Consider the following 19,068-nt stretch of genomic DNA (forward strand, 5'->3'; position numbering starts at 1 on the left):
TGGTTCTTTTAGTTTGTCCAGGTCCCATCTCCTTAAATTCCCACCTTTTTGCAGTTTCTTCAGTTTTAATCTACAGGTCATAACCAATAGATTGTGGTCAGAGTCCACATCTGCCCCTGGGAATGTCTTACAATTTAAAACCTGGTTCCTAAATCTCTGTCTTACCATTATATAATCTATCTGATACCTTTTAGTATCTCCAGGGTTCTTCCATGTATACAACCTTCTTTCATGATTCTTAAACCAAGTGTTAGTTATGATTATGTTGTGCTCTGTGCAAAATTCTACCAGGCGGCTTCCTCTTTCATTTCTGTCCCCCAATCCATATTCACCTACTATGTTTCCTTCTCTCCCTTTTCCTACACTCGAATTCCAGTCACCCATGACTATTAAATTTTCGTCTCCCTTCACAATCTGAATAATTTCTTTTATTTCATCATACATTTCTTCAATTTCTTCGTCATCTGCAGAGCTAGTTGGCATATAAACTTGTACTACTGTAGTAGGTGTGGGCTTCGTATCCATCTTGGCCACAATAATGCGTTCACTATGCTGTTTGTAGTAGCTTACCCGCATTCCTATTTTCCTATTCATTATTAAACCTACTCCTGCATTACCCCTATTTGATTTTGTGTTTATAACCCTGTATTCACCTGACCAGAAGTCTTGTTCCTCCTGCCACCGAACTTCACTAATTCCCACTATATCTAACTTCAACCTATCCCTTTCCCTTTTTAAATTTTCTAACCTACCTGCCCGATTAAGGGATCTGACATTCCACGCTCCGATCCGTAGAACGCCAGTTTTCTTTCTCCTGATAACGACATCCTCTTGAGTAGTCCCCGCCCGGAGATCCGAATGGGGGACTATTTTACCTCCGGAATATTTTACCCAAGAGGACGCCATCATCATGTAATCATACAGTAAAGCTGCATGCCCTCGGGAAAAATTACGGCTGTAGTTTCCCCTTGCTTTCAGCCGTTCGCAGTACCAGCACAGCAAGGCCGTTTTGGTTATTGTTACAAGGCCAGATCAGTCAATCATCCAGACTGTTGCCCTTGCAACTACTGAAAAGGCTGCTGCCCCTCTTCAGGAACCACACGTTTGTCTGGCCTCTCAACAGACACCCTTCCGTTGTGGTTGCACCTACGGTACGGCTATCTGTATCGCTGAGGCACGCAAGCCTCCCCACCAACGGCAAGGTCCATGGTTCATGGGGGGGAATAAAACTTACTTTACAAAATATTCATCATAGGCACATTATGCCGTAGAAGCCTTTGCATCAGTCTGTACTTAAATACCATCCACCATCATTGTGCTTATGAGTGCAGATGTCGTAACTGTCATAAAACTGATAGCACTGTGATTGTCACATTTCCTGCTTGAAATTTCATAAGATATGTGTATTCCTTAGGGCTTGCGTCGTTATATAACTCAGCAACTTATATATTTATAAAGAGTGTACAGACTCCCTGCTGTTGATATTAATTTTTATTCTTTCGCTTTCACTACAGACCTGTTCTGGCTAAATTGCCATCATAGTGTGCCCTGCGATGGAATGTGGGTGATATTATTTTTATTTTATATTATAGTAGAATGCTCAGATAACCTCGATATTGAGCACTCTAAATACGGACCATAGTGAAGACTTACTGCTCCTCTTTGAAGAGAATCGTTTTGGAGTGAATAAAAGGTAGTTTTTACGAAAGCAGAACGAGTACTAATAAAAGTCTGAAATGTCCCAAAATTATGCCACAGCTGTGTTAGGATATATATACAAAAACAGGAAACAGAAAGCGGCCAGTAATCGCGCAGTGTATCGACATAGTCCTTGTCCGTGGCAGCAGAAACAGCTATTAACCACTATCCACTTACACCTGTGACAATGGCGTCAGTCAATATTTGGGAAATCTTCTGAACACGAGTGTGCCGAAAAACATGAAGAAATATTTAGTGACCATAGAAGCATGAATAATTTGACAATTTCCTGGAATATTGCTAGGTTCTACAGTAAATGGGCAATATTGAAAAACATCAGCCCGACTAAGATATAGCATTGATATAAATGATATTATAGTTTTGTTATTTTGCTACCCGTTATGCATTTAAGTGAGGTATGTATCACCTTCTTCTGCGAAACAGTTTTGTTTATATGGCTTTAAATAAGGTATCCTTTTTTGTCTGTTTCGGTGAAATACCGTGCGGACATAGTTTTTCCTTTTTTTCCAAGCGGGCTATTAATAACGTAAATCCTGGAAAATTTGGAGATGGCTTACGAGCGGGAGCAAACATGAATGAAAATGAATACAAGTGTGGTGCGTCCACTTGTTACTGTGAATCAGATGTGGGTTCAGTACCTCAGACGATAACAGAAAAAGTAGTCAGACCAAATGAGGAACACACCAAAAAGACTGTTTTTTTGAAATTCAGAAGAGTTTCATCTTACACATTACACTAATAATCGACAGGCTACTACGCAACTATTTTGGACCAACTGAACGAAATATATGTGTAAGGAGATTAGAATTGTGAAATTTCGGTAGGATAATGCCCCAGACCACAATAGTTCTTTGGAAATAGGTTTCAAATATGAACTGTTGGAACATCGTATCATTCAACAAATTCATTTTACTTCCACCTGCTTCCATACCAACTGAATATATGTATTAGAAATGTTTTCTACTCAGTGAAGTAATTAAGGCCGCCGTAGATGGGTTCTTTATAGAACTTGCCCTCGAGGGGCGTGATGCTAGGTGAACATTTATAATTTCAGTATGGGAGGTTTTAATGAATTAATACAAATGAACTCGATAGTATTATAGGTAGCTTATATGCACAATGAAAACAGCAAAGCGTCTAATACATTGGTTGGTTCGTTGATTTTTTTGGGGGGGGGGGGGGGGAGGGGGGGGGCAAATAACGAGGTCATCTGCCCCATCGGATTATGGAAGGGAAGCTGTCGTGTGCCCTGTCAAAGGAACCATCCTGACATTTGCCGGGTTTGCATCGTCGTCTCCCGAATGCGAGTCCAGTGTGCTGCCTACTGCGCCACCTCGCTCGGCTCTGATAAACCTATAAGAACTGAGGCACGTTTATTGTCTTCCTAAAATTTTGGCGACTGTGTATACTTTGTACTGATACAACTTCAGCTTTAGCTAGAGATACTAGTTACTCAAATGAGGCCCATAACTGGTTAAAGGAAAGCAGAGGAATATACATAAAGTGGGGCTGCTTGGGAGAAAATAGTCTTACCATCTTCAGCGATTGGAAAGTATTCTGGAGAACTTAAAAAATCATGTTTTATTTCTTCGTGTGAAGTGTGGGTCTGCAGCCTCATCTGGGCTTCTCCATATGTTGCAAAGTTCACTGCATTAGACAGAACAAGTCGCCACATTGTGCCATAGCCATGTCATATTTACAAAAGCCATTAGTAACGGCGCTGTCATGTGTGTTATTACTTATACTGTTAAGTTGTCTTCAGCTCTGCACAGCTGTCATGTTGCTATAAACCCACACTATTAGAGAATAGTAATAATAATAATAATAATAATAACAAGTAACTTGAACCTCTGTGAAAAAAAATCACAAATTCAGTAACTCTGCAGTATTTATTGCCTTGTTGATGACGTCTGGTAAGATAGCGCTCAGACACAAAAATTAACCTGCAAATGAAAATTACGGAGACACCGGAGATGACTCACCTGCCAGGCCTACTTGCCTGACTTCGTTAGTGGGGTACTTGCGAAATACATATTTGTAGCAGTACTGTCATACTAATTCAGTCCGTCAGAGGGGTGAACATTAGTGACCACTATGCGAAATAAAAAGTAATCGGGTGAACAAGAGCATCATCGTGGGGAAACATATACAAAAAAAATTTGATAACTCATCCAGCTGTCTTCCGGTGGCATGCTGGTGAATTGTCCTCAATGGATCAGTGCATATGATAACGAAAGCTCGCTATGCTGTTGAAATACGGCGTTATTCATAAGTAACTCCCGGTTTCCAGAACACGACTGTGCGGAAGCTGCTAGACATATAAAGAAAAACAACGCATATCAGTGGACAGAGTAGCTCTTCAAGTTTTTAAGTCGCATTACACTTGCTCAGTGTAGGAATCGTTTGTGTTTCATGAAATGACAATACGTACATATAATTACTGGAAGTCTCTGCCCACTTCGGAAATCTGTTCATTGAGTTGCCTATCGGCAGGCGTGAACTAATTCAATGCTACACTATGGAGTGGATGTTTTGTCCACGGGTTCTGACGCCCCTGCCCCCTAGTGCAACTGCGCCACAGCGCGTATTAGAAATTGAAATTTAGGGATATGCTCTGTCCTCTGATAAGTGTCATTTTTCTGTAGGTTTTGTAGTTTTTGTGCAGTCCATCTTCTGAAACTCCAGAGGTACTTATGAACAGCCCTGTATTGCGCATCTTGGTCATGTTGACACAGCTTCGCCTTCAAACTCTCCATTCCTGATACACACCAAAAAAAAAACTGAAGAATCGTAATTTTTCCTGTTGAGCAGTATGCTGTCCAGTTACATTATTGTGACCACCTGCCAAAAGTCTGAATAACCACCATTTCTAGCGATCAAACGCTGGGATACGTGCAGGAAGACAGTGAGTGAGATTCCGGAAGTTACTGACAGGGATGTGGAGCTATACTGACTCCAGTTCTGTGGCCAGCTGCTTTATGTTTCTCGGTAGAGGGTCCATGGCAGGTACAGCCCGATCGAGGTGGTCCCACAGATTCTAGATTGGGTTTATGTCCCGAGACTTTGGGGGCCAGAGGACTACTGTAACCTCATGTGGTTCTCTTCAAACCACACACGTACACTGAGAATTACTTGAGACGTTGCATTGTCCTGCTGGTAGATGCCATCATGCCGAAGAAAAACAAACTACTTGCAGGGGTGGACATGGTACCCAAGGATTGATGCATACTTTTGTTGATCCAGTGTGCCTTCCAGAATGACGAGATCACCCAGCGAATCCCACGAAACTTTCGCGATACCGTAACGCTCCCTTGCTGGCCGCGGTGGCCGAGCGGTTCTAGGCGCTTCAGTCCGGAGCCATTTGAACCAACGCTCCCTTCTCCGGCCTGAACTCTTCCGAGGATTGTTGCAGCTGTTTGTTTCCAAACGTTTTATACAGTACACGCCAATGGCCATCTGTCTGATGAGGCATAAAACGTGATTCATCTGAAAAGGCCACCTGTCGCCACTCAGTGAATGTCCAGTTGCAATAATGGCGTGCAAAATCCAGCCTCAGCTGTCACCATGGGTGCTTGAACCAGGCACCTGCTGCGGAGGCCTAGACATCTGCAGCAACGTTAGTAGTAGGTAATGGGGATATCGCTTCACGTTGCGGGTTGCATACATTCAGGGGAAACTTGATTGATTTATGACCCCTTCCCCCTCCCCTTAATCTACTGTTCTGCGAAATGGTTTATTACACTGTAGGGATAATTTGCCCTTCCGAGGAACACCCCCACCCCTCCCACTCCACCACTCCCATCCCTCTGAAAATCTCCAACACTCCCCCCCCCCCCCCCCCGCCCTCGTCGATACAAACACGCTTTCAGGCTTGAGTTATTCGAATAGCCCCCTTCACTCTATCAATATGATTGATAACTAATTGACCTGATCAATTAATTAACCCCTCACCTCTGGTAAATCCCCCGGCCCCCTCCCCTACCCCATCTGTAAGTTGGCGGGGGTGTGCTGGAGAGGTAGGATCTCACAACCGGAAATTCAATTATGTAGAAGAGGGTAGATTTTTTATTTATAAAATTCAACTTTCAGGGGTTGGATCTCTCTTGCTCGTCATTCTCTAATGTTTGGGAAGATGCAGGTCCTGTAAAATACATCGAAAAGAAGTAATTAAATCGATCGTTTTTTTTTATATTCTGATCGCACAAGGAATACTGTCATGAAACACTCAGCACATGTAATTACACTGTTAAAAACTTTCGACTGCAACAGATGCACAGATACAGATATACAGAAAACAAGTCAAATGCACTGCAGCTGTAGAATATGTGGCTGGAAGTGACTGGATGCGTTCGAATACAGTGCTATACTGTACTATCCGATCAGAAAAATAGTGTATCTGCGCTAGGTGTTGACAACTGTACTACATTTACAAGCAATTTTAGAATATGTGGTGAGAGGTGATGTCACAATCGCATGGGCAGGAGTGACACAAAATCAGTAAAATTACAAAAACTGATGGAAAATATGTATAAGATGAGGGAAAATACGCCAAAATGCGGTGGAAGCTGAGGGGGGATGGGAGTGTACTTGCATGTCTTCTGTTTGGTGCAGCAACATTCTTGTACATGCAAGTGAGAATATGACAGCAAAAGGAATACGAGAAAAAATTTACTTGGAAGCACTGGGAACCAGGCAAACGGCCGTTTTTCGTTAAAGCGATAAGACGGCTGTAACAGAATATTTAACGTGGATGACCACCAATAGAGTAATAAATTTATATATGTCGGATCAGAGGACCAGGTGGACCTCAGATTTATTAGCAACCACTTTGTAGATTTTTAAAAAGTGTCCTTAGCTAAAGACCGTTGTATTACCAGCTGGGGGATTGCAATGTAGAACTACAGAATGGATTGTGTTTGACCCTATGCAAGACTGTTTAGGTGTTTTAAATCCTAACAAACAGTATTTGCAATGTGCTTCTCTGTACTCTCCACGAATCACAGCCATGTGGTGTCAGCTAACAGCTGCTGCATGGTTTTGCAACAACATTCAGCTGTATGTCTTTTGAGGTAATAGTGCTACATGCAAGTTGACTACGGTCCTTGATGCATTCCTAGTAAGGAGAACCACCTTCCTATAAATTGACGAGCATCTGCATTAAAGGATGAAAGAAAGTGGATGGAGTGATCGGTTGAAAGAGGTTATAATGAGATATTATTTAATGATAGGCTGATGATGCATTTTAGAGAGAGAGATGTTGTGGTGGGTCATCTATGACACGTTTAACCAGGTCTTTTATGTTCTCTCAGGGTGCATCAGTTGTGTGCTACAACTTAAAATCGACTCCTATACAATTGCATGTTCTGTGTGTGACTGAAAGCGCTGTCTACTTGCAATCGTTGACAGTAAATCTCTCCATACCACAGTCAGAAGAGGACTTCCAACACATGTGTAATGAATAATGTCAATCGATGGACAACCTATATGAACATCCTCCTCCAGATAAACGAAGATGTATGCAAAGTACTCCATTTCCCTTCCACATCTTGGACATAAATCGAGTCTTCAGTTTCATAACTCCAATTATTCTAAGTTAGTGACACACATTTGTTAGGTGCTGCAAACCCTGTGTATACACTTGCTTGACAGTTGTCCTGTTTCTGCAGAATGGCATGTAATTTCACTTGTCAAATACTGCTGCTATACGTTTGTTTCCCTGTAAGAGACATTTTCGGTTCTGACGATCATTTTATGGGACTGCTGCGAGCATAGCATAATTTCTAAACCATAATCGGATGTCAGCTCTGGGTGCTATACACCTCTGGAAAGCTGTATTGTGCACGTATGACAAAGAATCTATGTTTTTCTTTGATGTAGAAGGAAGTAGATTTATCATCTTAAAGTTTGTCACTGTAGTGAGTGAGGTAGAAAACTTGCAGGACAGATGTATGTCAGATGTTGGACTTATATGTCCTGCATTAGAATATTAAGAGTATACTGCATGACTAATATTTTGGAACCACATGGCTTTAACATTATACCATATTCAAGCGCAGAACTGTGTAGCCTTAAGAGAGTATCTGTTTATGTACTATGATCATTTCTCTCATTCCAGTACCTTTTTGGTACTGACCCTGGACGCTAGACCAATGTTATAAAATTGATAGCACCTTTAATTTATTAAAAAGCTTGAAAGCCCATCTGTCTGGAGCGCCGTCATGCACAAACCACACATTTCTTCTTAACCATCCGTTATATCATCATGGCACTCTCATATCTACTCTACAACGATAAGGGGTGCTAACTTCCATGGCCTTGTACACTTGGATGGGTGCCGTGAGTAAGATTGGTGTGGAACAGCAGTTATGGAATCAGCTCATTCTGTTCCTTCATGAGATGTGGAATGTAGTGGGTACAGTACCCTCTGACTTTTTGTCAGCTGTAAATCAAACCAGCAACAGTGTTGCGGGGAGGGTTGCCAAAGACAGTATGGGGAGATCTTATAATCTCCAGCTTTATCCTATGAGTCTGAGAAAACTCTAATACTCCCATGAACGTAGGGAGAGACAGCCAATCGTAATCATAAATGATGCACTGTGATAGAAGGGCTAGAAACGTGTAAATAACCTAACTTCATCGGTACTGGACCCTGTCTGGTATATTTTGGTGTATATGCCCGAGAATTATCCATAAATGAATGTATTGCACAGTCACCCATCTTCATTCGCAATCTATTATATGGTACATGCAAAGCAGTGGACGAATGGTTTATCGATGATACAGAAATTAGAAGCATGCTGCTGTGTCATTGATTGGTGTTGAAATTACAGAAAACTAGTTCAGATGGTTCAAATGGCTCTGAGCACTATGGGACTTAACATCTGAGGTCATCAGTCCCATAGAACTTAGAGCTACTTAAACCTAACTAACCTAAGGACATCATACACATCCATGCCCGAGGCAGGATTCGAACCTGCGACCGTAGCGGTCACGCGGTTCCAGACTGAAGCGCCTATAACCGCACGGCCACTCCGGCCGGCCAGAAAACTAGTAAAATTGCTAAAATTGAACATACTATCAACTGTGGTGCTTAGTACAGTACATTGTCCCATATCGACAGTGCCTTTTCCATCCTATCTGTCCACTTTTATGCTGTTGATTATTACATAATGATTAAGTGACGCCACGTGTTTGACATGGAGAGAGTCTTCGTGGGAGCAACACCGTCTGTGGATGGCCAGCACCAAAAAACTGATCGTGCACATGGCTGCAATATGAGGAATCAGTGTTCTTGATCTCTTTGAAACCGAACACTTAGACATCTGCTAACCCGTCACTGTGGAAGATGAGGTTAAATGTAGAAGTCATCACCTTCGGGCAGCTGTTTGGAAATGCACCACTATGCCACAAACTCTTCCAGTTTACATATGTTGCGATGTCCTCCACATTTTTATTAATACGAAACACCGCCTCTGTCTTTTATTTCAACCATCCTGTGTGTTGGTGGAGCAGCATAGTTTACACCATGTGATGTCCAGCTTTCTGCGAGAGTCAATGGATTGAAGTGTTGTTGATTTAGTACCCTATACAGACTTTGAAGTTATGGTGGATAAACAAAGTGCATGGCAGTGTACAAAGCTGTAGAGGTACATTCTGTGGAGCAGAAATACAATGTATCAAACTGCTAATGAAAGTACAACACAGGACCCTCTCTAGCGATTGATAGTCTGTGGGATATGGTCCTCCTACAGTACGGGTGACGAAATTTTACACTTGTCTGTGGAAGCGACTTCAATCACTGGCCACCTTCTTCAATGTACCAATACCTGTGTTTTTAATAGGATCACCACATATGCTGGATGTCAGCATGCAGATAATATTTATTTTCGGTATATTGGAAGAGAGGGATGTGGTCATCTCGTCAAGTTCTTTACTGAATTACGTTAGTGAAATGTTTTTAGTTTGTAGAGTTTTTCCCTGTTGTATGGTAGAAAGCAACGAGTATAGAGAGAATGTTTGGGTGACAGTCATGAATGCACCTCGAGGGATGCAGATCTCCATTGGACTGCAGTACCTGTATGTAGTTTGGAAATGTACCACGATCCAGTAACAAAATCCTCGTCCTTCTTCCAGTTCTCATATACTAATTTTCCTAATAAGAAACAAAACCATAACTGCTCATAGTTTTTTCTATACTATCTCGTGCTGTGGGAGAAAGCTTCGTTTGGTGCAGGCCTTACACATTGTACACGGTTGGCAGAGCTATTCATATTTATCTTGAGTGGTCAAAACAAGGTCCTGTCACATTAACTCAGCTCACAGTATGCAGAAGGTAGTTGACATAGTGCTCTCCGACTTCCACTCAGTTCCAAGTTAAACTGTAATGATCACATGGACAAAGCTGCAGAGAGGGCAGGGCAGAGACTGAGGAGCAGTTACAAGATGCATAGGGACAGTCTAAGACCAAGACCGCTTTTCATGCAGGGTGACAGTAACATAGTCGTTGCCGTCTTGGTTTTACGCGTAATAGCTGGTCTCTTATAAGATGTTTACGTCTATCTTCCTAAGACACACTGTTACCATTCGCAAGAAAAACAAATTCGGCATGTCTGTCCTTTGCGGATTTTCACTCAATGTTGTCTGGTGCCACCAGGATTCAGCTATTGGCGAAGTATTGTACTTAGCAGGGGATGTGTGATAGATTCTCTGTGATTGGCAGCCTTATGAAGTTTGTGTTGGGGGTGTAAAGCTACTATGGTCATTACTCTAACATACGCAAAAAATGGCTATATTTGGTTGTAAGGGAGGTATGGATTTGATGTAGGCAACTGCGATTTCATTGCACTGATAGCTGCAAGGGGGATGAAAAAATTTACATGGAAAATTATGTTCAGTCATAAGAAGGATATAGATACTGACATTTTCAGAGCCACAGCCATTAGGAGGAGGAATATCCGATACTTTGCTCGTTGTCAAATGTCAGATTGGGGGTGCAATCGTAATATTTAATTGTACGTAATTACAGTAATAAATAGGTAGCTGGTTTCCGTGGATGACACGATTTGGTATGCAGAATGCATAATGTGTGTAGTCAAAGCCCGGAATGAATTGACAGTTCCAGTCTAAGGTGTAAGTCGTCACTGAGCTTCCAAACCAGTCAGGTGTGGAACAGGCATGTAACTGACCTAACCATGTCGCCCCCTGGGTGTGTGGATAACGAACTAATGCTCAGTATGGTTTGGGCTGTCTCCACTGTCGCATGTGTTGCATGTATTCTCCGTGGAAAAAAGAGCTACTCAGTATCGACCACTGCCAAGTGCTGGCATTGGACATATTAATAACATCCAAATTCCAATCACTTCAGTCATCGTGGAAACCCATTGCGATTAGACGGTCCTCTCTGGAAAGCCAAGTCGAGCTGCAGACGGGGCATGATTGCTGAGATACGCGTGCCATGGTGGCAATCTGCTGTGTGCGACATCTGGCTTGGGTTGTTGCATGTGGGCATTAGGACGTGATTGTACGGGATGCGCGAGTGTTACTGTGATCTTTGACATCTAGCCATGACAGCTGCTACTGTTACAGATTGGATTATAGTTTAAGAGTGTTGTTTAGTGGTTCTCAGTACAGCACAGTGGAAATTCTTGAAAATTCGTGATAAGTTCTTATGGCACCAAATTGCTGAGGTCATCAGCCCCTAGACATATGCACTACTTAATCTAAGTTAAACTAACTTCCACTAAGAACGACACACACACGCATACCCAAGGGAGGACTTGGACCTCCGACGGGGGTAGCCATGCGAACCGTGGCAAAGCTCCCAAGACCGCGTGGCTACCCAGCGTGGCAATCACAGTGGACTCTGTCTTGCAGAGGTATTTGTTGTTGTCTCTATTCTATCACACAGTACGCCCTTCCTCATCGTTCTGAATGCAGCAGAGAGAAGCAGTTTAGAAATTCTGTAGTTCTTTAAAACCTCAATCGCAATTTCAAATTCCCGATTGATGATTTTATTGTTTCCCGTAGTGGTATTGTAAGTGCACATCTGTCCAGCCCCTCTTGCAAATTGTTCAAGGACACAGCGTGCAACTGAGCTGAAATTTGAAACTTTCAGGTCATCTTAGATTCCCAGGCTGGGGCTGTTGCAGTTATTATTGATCCAAGTTAAGTGTAAACGGTTAAAGAATGTCTTGTATGAGGCTGCATGTGAACCATTAGGTCTGATCCCTAAATACATATACCACAAAACTGCTGACATTAGGATATGGAGGTACATTATAAACGGAAGGCATGTGAAAAATGGTTAGCTACGAAAGATTAATATGATTGGAAACCGCATATCACAGCTAGAACAGAGATGAAATTTTTTTTAATAAAAGCCAAGAATAAATCCTGTAAATAAATGTGAGGAAGAAGCAGAGAGACGTACAGGATAATCTGGTCCTCGAACATCGACTGTCTAGTTGAAGCTCGCGAACAGAAGTAAGTCAGCCTCAGTTACATTTTGGTATTTTGGTGAATTATCACTTCACGGAATAAATGTCACAGTGTAAACGGCGACGAACTCTCTCGTAGTGGAACTGACTGTTCGTGGCAGTTGCGTTGCGACTAACTTGCGCGACATTGTTAAAGTATTATTGATCTTTGACATACGGTACGTAATATGTTACAAAGAGTGTACCTCGTAACGCTCCGCATGTAATTGCCCGGGTTCTACCCAGTATTTGACAATGAGAGCACTTAGCGACTTGCAACTAGCTTTGGACACAATTTCAAACCCTTACGAAAGTTTTTCTCGATGATACCCGCCCTCAAAATGAGGAAATGAAACAAGTTTATCGCTTACTACATTTTCGCTGTTCGTGGCGTAAAACTGCCGCATCAGGGGTGAGTTTTAATGCATTAATTCTTCATTACTAAATATATTCCCAAAACGTTTTGCTGACAGTATTGATATATACCACTAAACGTCCCTGCAAAATTATACTATTATTCGTCACGTAGTTCAGGAGATATGACGTCATAAACAGTGAGATACCCGATAAACTACGTTTTTTTTAAAAAACGGAGCGCAAGTTATTCAGATTATATTCATCATGTGTTTGATGATGAGAACACTTAGCGACTTCCAACTCACTTTAAAGTTAATTAGAAACTTTTTCTAAACTTTTTTTTCACTCACATCTTTAACGTCAAATATTTGACGTTTTTGCTCTTCTTTAAAGTAATCATAAATTTGAAGCTTTTTATGAAACAACATAGATTTTTTAAAGGGCAGATATAAGGCAAAATGCATTCTTGTACTTAAAAATATATATCTCCAAAAACATTACAGCTAAAAAGTAAAACTTGAGACTATTATGCTCAACATGCTACTTTATATTCTGTATAATTTGTGTTTGAAAATGCTCATCGACGTACATTTTATAAGGATTCGAATTTTTAATTACCATTGTTCCTATAATGTACCTTTTCTCGTAAACTAAGCAATCAATACAATTGGAATATCACAGTTTACATCTGCAATAAGTGGTTAATAAAATATGTGGAACAGATTTTTGTTTAAGATCGCAGTTGCTTTGAAATTAATTTTTTTAGTTTTATGTTATCTGGGACTGCTCTATTTTTCTCTAATTATAAAGGAGACCTTTTCTCAGAGAAACGATAACGGGAAAGTGCTGCGCACGATTATTCAGTAAGTAATACATAAGACTATGCAAATTTTCAGGATATTAGCTTTTATAGTTCCTGAGAAAAGCTACATTATAGCTCAAAAAGTCAGTTTATGGCAACTCTCTTTTAGCGTTTTTATTTCAATGTTTGACAATATTGCTATACCCCTAGTAGCTACCACTGTCCCTAGCCATAATCTTTATTGTCTTCCTCGTCTCCCTGGAGTAATCTCTTTCCCTGCCTCCTTTGTCTTGCTAACTTTTGCATTTTTTTCTTCTGCTGCCAGAGCTTTGTCCAGTCGCGCTTCATCGATTCTTCTGAGTATCTACAGCGTGAATGCTCCTGGATGGAAGCCTAGTCTCTGTACGCACTTACTCCTACCTACATTTCCACTACTGAACACTAGACAGTCATCACATGCAGTTATCTTCATAACAATTGAAGACATAAATACTGTTTTTGGACTGCGCACCCATATCATGGTTATTGTAGCTCTTATTTGTATTCTGTGTTTTCGCCTGTACACATTTTCTCAGCGGTTGAGGATTGCTTAGCTACCTGGTAGTTGGTTTTATAACATCTAAAACAGCAAGTGGAAAACCATGTTTGTCGATTTATCGCTTTCCAGTGGCTTCTGCCTGAAGATATTTGCTCCGTATGTCACAAACGGAATGTTGAGGATTATCATCTGAGGAAAGTTTGTGGAAGAATAGTGCCCATACAGCTTTCTGCGTTGTTTTCACACTATCTAACTTATACCTTACAGCTTTTTCATAATATACTTGTAAAGTGTGAATTTCATTGTATGTCAGTCTATTAACACCTCCTAGTGGCTTTCCATCTTCTATTTTCTTGCCTTTTATTTCTTTCTTCAACCTGGGAAGTCTACCTCCCACTCGCTTTTGAACATGCCCAACACATTCCAGTTTTTCAGTTTTAGTTTGTGACGAGCCATAAGGATTGCTCTCTAAAACAGTCTTAAAAGCACTGGAATCTCCATCACCTAGATACTTCACATACCTAACACTATCTTGTTCAACTGACCTTCGGAATATTAGTTTCATCTCAGCTGATTCCATTGCACCATTTGACCCCTGGTAATTCATGCTGCACACTTTCTTGTGTTGTTGCTGCCACCTTTCTTCTTCACTGCCATCACTGCTCTTTCCTGTGTCACACTGACAGCAATATTTGCTCATTACTTGGAAGTCTAAGATTTTCTCAGTATCCGTAATAATGACAGATGATACACCATGAAGTGATGTATGGTCTCCTCCATCCAGGTTCCATCACAAAAGACACACAAATCTGTCTTCACTACATAGTGTCCTCCTTACCCCTCGTTGTTAATATCTACATCTTCTATCTTGTCCTCCTTGCACTCAACTTCAAGAGCACTGAGGAGTGTTCCGTTGTAATCGCTGAATCTAGTCACTGTTGCCAGCATGTTCATCAACCCACAAAACAAATTTGTGCCTTCTCCGCCTATACCAAGCACCTCATGGCGTAACACGATATTGTATTCACCTGGTAAATCTTCCCATGGAGAGCAGATGTTTTGAACTGAACATCATATTTACAAACTTTACACAAAATATGTATATTACTTACAGTGCCAATTCTGTCACTATCATCATACATTCTATGGTCCTTTGAGCCACAGTTACCATACGCACATGAAATATTAAACATATGGGCTAGTACTTCTAAGTCAGTTAACCTAAATCCTTTGGAAAACTAGTTTTCACTAAATTTCCTCTCAAATGAACTCAATGAGTTTGTCGAAAATCGTTCTTCACACGTAGGAGCAGTATCTGTAACACTGTTATTTAAATTCGATATTTCCTCACCTTTTTGGATATGCGTGCACTGGTACGACCCATTTCGAGCAAAACGGGTTGGTATACGCAAAACTAAAAACTGAAATAAGTTTGTAGCACATACTATTAAGAAAACCACCTTATAAACAGAGGAATAAGTAAATATAATCCTTCTCTCAGCCTTCTAAACTCATTTGCCGTTCGTTTAGATTGCGTGAACGAAAAATTAACGCATAAAAAATTCTAGGATAGAGAAGATGTGAGTCACAGCATAGAAAGATGGGGCGTGGCAGGCGTAGATGCCCAAAAAACTTTTTTTTAAACATATTTCTGGCTAGAATTCAATTATGAAACTTTGCGATGCTATTCTTAAACAATCAGTGTAACAAATTACGGAATAAAAGAGTTCGAATTTTTTCGCAGGGTTTTGCCGTACATCTCCCCTTAATAAATCAGAGATTTACTAGCTACTTACTGCCTGGAAAGAGCCACTGTGGGGTGGGAATGAAAAGGCGGCGACATTAAGACACAGCTCAGGAACACCTGGAGCAGTTTCAACCAAATTTGGTAGATACGTAACTTAGTATTTGTATGAAAATAATGTGAGAGTGAGATTTCCCACCACTACTACCTATGGGAGTATGGATGAGAAGGTCTGAGTCAAAAGTTTTCGAAAACGATCTTTTAGAATTTATTTCCTGTATTTATTTGATTTTGAATCCTTTTAAAAATATGAAATCCAGTTTGTATCTTACGTGTGCTGTTCAGTGTGTAAACCAGACCGCGAGAACCAATACAACAGCAAACCATTAATTTTGTAAACATGTTTCGAAACCTAAGATGAATCCACACGGTTATATATCACAGATAAATTTAATATCCTCTCTCGAGTCGATGGTGTAAAACAGCAGCGAATCACACACATATATCTGCAATATGTAACATACGCGTATGGTCAATATCTCTTTTCTAAGCCCACCGATCTGCGTCAACCAAACTAGGTGCACATATCAATCATTACTAGGAAAGAGATGCTGTGTGGGTAAAAACCACCAACCTCCCATTGGGATGGAAGTGGGTGTAATAACCTGGCGAAGAACAGTGGAGGAGGGAGGAGCAGGTCGGCAGAGAGTAGTGGGATCAGGAGATGGATAGGCAGAGAAGGGTGCGAGGAGATTGGCAGACAGAGACAGAAAGGATGGACGATGAGAGGGGTTAGGAGAAGATGAACAAGAGAAGGAGGAGGAGGAGGTGGATAGGAAGAGGCGGGAGGAGGAGATAGACTAATAAAAGATTGTAATAAGTAAATATCCAGGAAACTCTGGGTCTCTCAGCTAGCTTGCTATAAAAGAGCCAGTCGAAAAATTAACAACAAGGGGAGGAGACATACATATGACTTTCATAATTTACAAAGGCATAGGATAACGGACCAGTAAAGAATCTATATCGATATCTTGATGAGAGCACAATACATAAGCTACAAGTTCCTATAGTTAAAAAAGCTTACAAGGTATTATAGACAAGAATTAAAATAGGAAAAGAAATCTCCAGAACAATACGACCAACCAAAGATACCTACTTTGTTTAAAGTTCTTAAAGAATAGATGAAAAGATGTGGAGGAATTGACCTAGACGTACAAGCGGGGTAGTTATCGATTTTATTATCCGCTGATCATCAAATAATTTTGGCTGCAGATGACGATGATATAGAGTACATGATAAAGTAAAACTTCGAATAACTAGGGGTGACAATAAAATTTTCTAAAGCAATATATCTCTCTATAAGCACCGAAGAGCATGACATTGTATACATGAAAAAACTGTTGAGGCATGTCAAAAGTATAAATAACTGAGAGTTACGAGTGTCGTTTAACATCTGGGTTCCTGTAAACACGAAATAAATCAGGGGACCACACAAGCTAAACAATCAATCAATAAGCTGAATTCCATCAGATGAAATTAAGGAAAAAAATTATATGAAGCAATAAAACAATGCATTCATTTATATGGAGCAGAATCCTGGGAAATGATAAAACAAGACAGAAAGGGAATTGAATCCTTGCACATGATTTTCTGAGATAGAGTTTCAAGGTGAGAGAATCTCCCAAATACAGAAATCAGGAAGCAAATGAAAAAGCTCAAGTACATCACCGAAAAACTGAAAAAATCGGCATTTAAAACTGTATGGCGTGTGATGAGGTTAGGGGTTCAACGATGGCTGAAAAAAAAAGAGTAAGCACTATGCCGGCAATCTCCATAAAAGAAAACAAAAAAGGGGGAAGACCCTGCACAGAACAGAAATATCAAATGTATAAGGATAAGCAAAGAAGAAATTTAAAAGAATATTTATGCAAGGATGAAGAAGCTTGGATACAAGTTGGTGAGAAGTAGCCTACAGAACTACAAAAGAATTTATTACAAGAGGCGCAGTGCTTTTGAAGATTATTAAAAAAAAAAAGTTGTTCCCCAGTAGTTAGTCGCTTCCTTAACAAAATGAACTGATGTGAAAACGCACTCCATTATTTACAAACAGATTTTCTTAGTTTACAATTTCCTTAATTTTGAGCTGAGCTATAATCATTTATTCCGTGGAGTAACGTTTGTGTTGAACTGTTCAGCTGGCGCCGCCAGAGTGGTGTAAAGTTTATATTGCACTCAGATGCTGAATCTAGGTCACCAGTTACGACTTTTGTACCGTAAAAAGTAAATTTTCCAGGCTCTTGTAATTAGATTCCATAATGCTGAACTCAAGCGCTCACTACTAAGCTACCAAATAACTTTTATATAAAATCCTCCTCCTTTTAAGAAAGTCAAATGTAACAGTGTTTCAAGGCGAAATCAGTCATTCGTCCAGATTGTTGCTTTTGCACTTATTGAAAAGATTGGTGGTTCTCTTTATACGTCAGTCTGGCCTCTCCGAAGATACATCACCGATGTAGTTGCAACTACGGTATTGTTATCTGTATCGCTGAGGAATGGGAGACACCCCACCGTAGTGGGGGCCATTACAATGTATGAAAAAAAGAGAGTGTGGAAAACAAAATATATCTGTTTCAGAGAGCTGGAACGGTGATCGAGATACTGCAGAACAGTCTGAACTAGCGTTGATCGAGTGTGAAGTAACGCTTTTAGAAGTGCACTAAATCACTACGGATTCCTTCCAACATTAACACGGGAGAACCCTCCCTTGGCATCGTCCGTCAGAGCTGGTACTCTTCCGCCAAGGAGCATGCGATGTTTAAAAGACGCGCCAGCAGCGTGTGTAGCGAGCGAGCGCATCGCCGGCACTCACCGTCGCTGGCAGTCCTCACATCCGCGTCGTATGCCGCGCAGCGTCGCACTGGCGGCGCGAGACCAGCTGCCGACAGCCGCCCCTCCACGCCCCCTCCCCCCGCCCCCCCTCCTCACACCAAGCAACAACTGCCGGCGTTCTGACACCGCAACTCTTCAGCGCAGCCGCTGCCACTAGGTTTCGAGCAGCGACTGCGTCGAAGTGGTGATCGCTACCTACCTTAGTGCCGTAACAGTGAACTGAGGCATGCTAGAGCGGCCAAATGATACACTGGTGAGCAAAACTTAAGACCGTAACTAAATCCGAGTTCACACATGCAACTTATCTGTAGCCACAGCTAGTGGCATACTGGAGTTGCAACGCAGTTGCATGTGTGATCTCCAAGTTTTTAGTGGCGCAACTTAAGAGAAGCAGCTTTTGTCATGCCACAAATACACTACTGGCCATTAAAATTGCTACGCCAAGAAGAAATGCGGATGATAAACGGGTATTCATTGGACAAATACATTATACTAGAACTGACATGTGATTCATTTTCACGCAATTTGGGTGCATAGTCCTGAG

At 41.1% G+C, this 19,068-nt stretch overlaps 1 protein-coding gene across 1 annotated transcript in view; it reads right to left on the reverse strand.

Moving 5' to 3' along the window:
* Positions 1 to 18,547, reverse strand: part of LOC124622290 (calcium/calmodulin-dependent protein kinase type IV-like) — a 601,039-nt gene extending 582,492 nt beyond the window's left edge. Inside the window, exon 1 of the mRNA XM_047147960.1 lies at positions 18,505 to 18,547. The gene's annotated coding sequence lies outside the window, so the exon portion shown is untranslated. The remainder of the gene's footprint in view (positions 1 to 18,504) is intronic.
* Positions 18,548 to 19,068: the final 521 nt, after the last annotated feature.

This window comes from Schistocerca americana, chromosome 7 (genome assembly GCF_021461395.2).
Source record: "Schistocerca americana isolate TAMUIC-IGC-003095 chromosome 7, iqSchAmer2.1, whole genome shotgun sequence".
Lineage (NCBI taxonomy): Eukaryota > Metazoa > Arthropoda > Insecta > Orthoptera > Acrididae > Schistocerca > Schistocerca americana.